At 36.2% G+C, this 6,374-nt stretch overlaps 1 long non-coding RNA gene across 1 annotated transcript; it reads left to right on the top strand.

Moving 5' to 3' along the window:
- Positions 1–3,653: 3,653 nt before the first annotated feature.
- On the top strand, positions 3,654–4,062 carry LOC149821012 (uncharacterized). The gene is made up of 2 exons (XR_016426429.1): positions 3,654–3,912; positions 4,011–4,062. It is a non-coding gene; the product is annotated as an uncharacterized LOC149821012 (long non-coding RNA).
- The last annotated feature ends 2,312 nt before the right edge of the window (positions 4,063–6,374 follow it).

Genomic DNA, 6,374 nt, shown 5'->3' with positions numbered 1-6,374 from the left:
ATTTTGATAATTGAGCTAAGTCAAAGCACATAATTGATCAGACGAAGACAGGTCCCATCACGGTCGCCAAACCTATTATCATCACAAAATTTTTCCCCTCCCTTGCGAGAGAGAAACGAATTTCGCGAGTCAAACTCGACCAAAGTTTTGAAATTGATTTTGAAAATTTACTCGCCTCCGTTTTGAAAATTTGCGGGAAAATTCCGTGGAATGGGATCCGCCTGTCGGTACGAGGTTCAACCGTTCCTGACGCCTTTACCAGGGGTAATTAAACCAAGGACCAATTATGTGCTTTAACTCGACTCAAATATCTAAATTATGCTCTATTTTTCCTAGAATGCACAAAGAATCAGGCTTGTGCTATGAAATTTTGAAAATAATGCAAGTTTGAGAAACATGATGTTTGCTTTGGAAAATTGAAATATGCTGGAAAAATGATTGGAAAAGTACTTGAAATTGGGATTCCTGGGAAAATCATTGAAGTTCATTGAAAATCAGAAATTTGCATTGGAAAGTGATTTCTCAGGAAAACTTGAACTTTGGAAAATCGATTTTGAAATTTGGAATTGCTTTTCTGAGAAAATGGATTTGAGAATTCTGAGAAAATCTAAGAAATTCATTGGAAAATGACTTTTGAAATGGAAAATGAATTCTCAGGAAAACTGGAAAATATGAGAAAATCGATTTATGAAAACTTGGGATTTTGAAATTTGAGAATTTGAAAACATAGGAAAATCTTGATTTGAACTTGGGAAATGCCTTGAAATCTCATTTGAAAATTTGGAATTCTGAGAAAATCCAATCCTGAGAAACTTGGAAATTTTTGGGAAAACTGATTTATCTAAAATTGAAATTGGAAAATGAATTTGAAAATAATGCAATTTGAATGATATGAATGAATGAATATGAGTTTAAAAGAGAATTTCAATTGAGGAATTGGAAAATCCTTTTAAAACTTTGAAAAATGCAGTGCATTTTGAAGTTAGCCTAAATGTGTAGGCTGAATGTGGCTAATACGAAGATCATAAATCTTGGTTTTCTTCGTATTCTGACTATGGCCATAAATACGAATCCCACCGAGTTTATAAACTCCATAAAAGCTTGTGCACGTGCCATTCGTGTAAACCATAGTGGATTTGAAATAAATGCACATGAATCATACATTAAATATCGAAATTTGCATAAATTAAACTATATGCAATGCAGCCCTATTCTAAGCAGAAAAGTAACTCTTATTCCAAATTATTACATTTGAGATTACATTAAATTGAAATAAAAAAAAAAAAAAAATCTAAGTCTTCTTCTTGAATGTTCCTGCAAAACTAGAAAACAAGGTTAGCACAAAAATGTAGGTTATTCTGAATTTATCCGAAAATATGAGAAATTATCAGATATTATTCAGATAGAAACCCAAATTCATACCCCCCTTTGATATAAACATAATAAATAATGAATAAATTTGGAAAATAAACTTGAAAATTCGAAATTGGGGTTCAAAATGACCAAAATACCCCTGATGACCTTGAAATCAGGGTTTTATGAAAGAATTTTTTTAAATTTTGGAATTTTGAAAATCAAATGAAATAAATCAAACTTAATATGATAAAATATGATGATATGCATGAAATTTTGGAGAATTAGAAATTGAAATTTCAAAATTTAGGTCAAAATGACCAAAATACCCCTGATAACAAGACTATGGCCTTGAAACCAGGGTTTTCTGAAATAAATTTTGCAAAATTGAAAAATATGAAATGCAAATGAGATTAAAATTAGCCCTAATATGATTCTACATGCTTATGTACATGATACAAACCCTAAAATGGCGAAAATATCATAAAATATCAAATTTAACCTGATTTTCGCCTGGTTTTCGCTTCTGAATTTAAAGATAAACCAACACATGGAGCAAATGAACTTGGAATTAAACCAAATTTGGCATGAACACCTAAAATAACCCTAAAAACAGAATGGAGCTCGAAAATCTATTTTTTTTTGTACTTTTAAATATGAAAATTCAAATAAAAACCCTAAATTTTATGATTTTTGCCTAAAATATTGATTCTAAAGGGGATTTAGGATATCAAACTTCAATAAAAATTTCCCAAATTTTATGGGATGACAGAGGACAGTAAGGAAAGGATTTTTTCCTTTTACACTTTTTGGTTTTGACCTATGGTCGGAGCTGTGCCACTCCGGCAAGTCGGATCGGAATCCGGCGAATCTAGGATTTAGGAGAAACAGACAGGTTTCGGTAGAAAACATGGGAAAAATAGAGCACAGATGGGAAAAAGGCTGAATTTGTGGGAAAATATCCCTGACAAACAGATTAAGATTTGATATTTTGACAACATTGGGATTCGGGTTACGGTTTGAAAAAGGGTAAACTGTTATCAGAGACCCAAATCTCTGAAATTTCTGGATATTGGAATCTGTCAGACAGAAAATAAAATTTCGGGAAAAATACTGAAACAGTTTAAAAAATCCCCAAATTTTGGAAAATGACAGTAAAACACGTTAGGAACAACTTTCATGTTGAAAGTTTTTGTAGATGAGCTACGGATTGGGTGGACTCGGTGCATTAGGGTCTGTCTATACCCTGACGAAGGAAAATCAAGATTTTCCCAGGCGGCTGGGAAATCTGATTTTTGACAGAGGACAAAACTAATTGGAAAAACTTCAAAATTTCCAGATCATCAGTAGATTCGATTATGAATACACTGTGATTTTTGGAGGACAATCCGGATCTCCCACGAGGGTGGTGCCGGAGGTTCTTTTCTGCTAAAGCAGAAATTGAAATTTCTGGAGGGTCCAAAATCCAGTTTGGTTTTCGATTTATTTAACAAGGTTCTAAAATCCTAACTGATCCATATTTTTGACATACAATCATAGACAAACAGAGACAGACATAACAAAATTTTTGAGATTTATCGACAAAAAATTGAGCATAAAATGATGACTAGACTGGACGGCTAAATGGAAAATGTATAAACTAATAGGACATGCATTAATGAAACAAGTGAAATGTATCTAATGAAATCAATTAAAAAAAAAAAAAAACAATACCTAAATTATACAAACTATATAAAATCAAAACAAAGGAAAGAGGTGAGATATTTATTTGATATAGCCATTGAAATGAGGGGTTCAATCCATCGGCTAGATGAACCCTCTCATTTACGCATGCTTTGTCATGAAAAGTAAAAAAAAAAAATAGAAACTTAAGGTTTCCTACCTTCTAACACCATAAAGAAAGCCTTACCTTGCAATAATTTCAACCCCAAATTCCTCATCATTTTCATGAAAGCCATATGTAAGGGTCTCATTTCGACGATCAACCAAGAAACCCAACATGTGGTACTTAATAAGATCAACAAGACATACAATGTCTTACCTTAAGGGGCAGTTACGGCAATGGAGGAGTGGAACGATGGTTGGCTGCCACAAGTGATGTCACCAGTAAAGATGGTTGGAGCTCTTGGGGAAAACAAAAGGGAATAGAGGAGACTGCACGGTGAAGAAGGCTGGAACAAGGTTGCAGTCGTTTGAAGGTTGAAGGAGGAGGTTGCAGCGTCAAAGAGGCTGCTGTAATAGCTTGCTGCTGTAGCTGTAATGAAAGGCTGTGGATGGCGGCTGCTGGTAGCACTGTTGGGTGCTGTGTAGAAGAGGTGAACTGGCTGGTGGCTGTTGGCTGGAGCAGTGAGCGTGGAACCGGTGGAAGAAGCCGTTGGCTGGTGGCTGTTGGCTGGAGCAAGGAGCTTGGAGGTGGGCTGCAGCAAGGATGGTGGCTGGAATGGAGAGCTGGCTGAAGCTAGAGTATTTGAAGAAGATGGCTGAATGTTGCTGCAGCTGCAAAGAGGATGTCGGAGGTTGAAGATGATCTGGAGCTGCTGGGCATGGAGCTTCAAAGAGGTGCTGCTGGCTGCAAGGAAGAAGATGGCTGAACCGTTCTAGTGGTGGCTGCAACTTTTGTTCGATGGCTGGGCATCCAAAGAGGTGGCTGTAGAGAGGTTGGAAGGCTGCTGTGGCTGTAGCAGCTAAGGAGAGAAGAAGGGAGGTAAAGAGAGAGAATATGAGAGAGAATAGGAGAGAGGCGTGAGATGGGAGAGGAGCCGTAAGTGGCTTCCTTTTCTCTTTTTTTTTAACCAAACCCAACTTAGGTCTTTAATCAGCCTCAACTTAGGGTTTTTAGGGGTTAATGAAAAGAGAGGGAAAGAGTGTACGTGAATGGGCTGGAGAAGGGAAAGGAAGGAAGGGAAGGGAAGAAGAAAAGAAAGGGAAGAAGAAGAAAAAGAAAGAAAAGGGAAAAAGAAAGGAAAGACAGAAAAGGAGGGAAAAAGGAAAAGGGAAAGAAAAAAATGAGAAAATGGAAAGTGGGGCTGGAGGCTTGGGTGACCACCTTGTGGGTCCCACCTCCTCTCTAAAAAAATAAATAAAAATCAATAAAAACAAAAATAAACAAATAAAAAGAAGCATTTTTTTTTATATAAAATAGAAAAGTAAATGAATGGGCCATCTCAGAGCGGGTCCAAATTCCACATTTGAAATTCATTTTGACGATTAGAGGGGTAAAATAGTCTTTTTAGAAAGTTTCTAGACGAAACGAGCTATTTTTGGCAGTTTTTTAAACGAGCTCGAATTTTGAAGTTCAATACCCCGTTGCGAAGCAAATCCAGAGTAGAATTTAAAAATGTAATTTTGAAAGAAATCCATATTGTTTTTCTCGAGAAAATGCTTCCAACCGAAACGAGCTATTTTTGGCAGTTTTTGAAACAAGCTCGGATTTTGAAGTTCAATACCCCATTGCAAAGCAAATCCAATGTAGAATTTGAAAATTTGATTTTGAAAGAAATCCAGATTATTTTTCTTGTGAGAAAATATTTCCAAATTTAGACTCCCGGGGGTAAAAATGTCAATTTTGGAAACCCAGGGTTTCAAATTGATTTCTAAAAGCTTTTAAAACTCGATCTGGATTGAAATTTATAAAACTGGAGTTCTGGACTTCGAAAATGGAATGAAATGTGATGAAATGTTATGAAATGCTGAGAAATGATATGAAATAATGAGAAATGACATGAAATGCTATGCGAAATGCTAACTCTGAATGAAGAATTTTGGATGTCAGACCCCGATTGACACTTGTATCAGTTCAAAAAGTGTTAAAATTGATAAAATTTGCAAAAATGGTTGAAGAAATGATTTTCGAGCTCTGCCAAGCTAGAGTGACACTAGAAATTAGGGTTTGAGCTAGATTAAACTGAAATGAACTGGATTGAGCTGGGTTTTAGAGTTTTAGAACTCAAATGAACAGACCAGGCACTGACTCAACTGACCTTTCCGACTGAATTTTCAAGAAAAGCTGCCATTTTTAGAGAAATGGTACGGAATGATCACTAGAGTGAAGTGAATTACGAACCTGAACTGGGTTTGAGCTAGAACAAAGGTCAGTAATACTGATATGAACTAAAATCAAAGCTTGAACACTAGCTCAATTGACTGAACTCAGCTCAATTTCAGCTGAAAGAGCTAAAATGGACTAAAATGGGCTCCTAGACACTTGGAAATGGTTTTGAACTGAAACTGGAGCACTTGAACTCCTGGTGAGCTCAAGTTAGACTCTGGGGAACATGACTGACTGAGAATGACTGACTTAGAGACAATTGGCTTGGATTCAAGTGAGAAATGAGCTCATTTTTGAAGAAATGATCCCATTTTGGCAGGAATGGTCAGAAATGAAAATGGTCTGTTCATTGTGAGCTCAGATGAGCTTGAGATGACTGATATTCTAACTGTCTTGAACTGACCAATGAGCTTGGTTGACTCCGACTGACTGGGGTCCGGGATGACCTAGAGGTAAAATGGTAATTTTCCTAATGAAAATGGGTAAAATGATGATTTTCTGAAACTGACTCGGGGTTTGACTCCTACACTGACCTGACAGGGTTGGCATTGCCTGTGGAGGATTGTTTGAGAATGAGTGAGGAAAATTTGGGGTGTTTACAGGGGTACACACTCATACTATGATGATGAGTTGAACTGTTTTAGCTTATTGACATTTTGAATAGACTACAAAATCACTTTTCAAAGTCATGTTCAAAGCTGAAAAATAGACATCAACAGATGAAACAATAAATTGTAATCGACTTATCATAATAAGATAAATCAATAAGTCTTAGTCATGAGCCGATTGCAGCAGGTCTATCTTGGCAACTGAAATTCTGCGATTTGTGAATGGATCTCAATATCATCAGCGAGCTTTGACTTCAATCAGTACATCCAGATGCTTGGGCAATGACATATGAAAGATGGGATGGAGTTGTGGCAATTTGTATACAGTATACAAAGAGTAAATGATGAGGAATATTAATTGTAAA

This window comes from Nuphar pumila, chromosome 12, assembly GCF_984573655.1.
Source record: "Nuphar pumila chromosome 12, dmNupPumi1.hap1.1, whole genome shotgun sequence".
Classification (NCBI taxonomy): Eukaryota; Viridiplantae; Streptophyta; class Magnoliopsida; order Nymphaeales; family Nymphaeaceae; genus Nuphar; species Nuphar pumila.
This window is presented reverse-complemented; position numbering and strand designations above follow the sequence as displayed.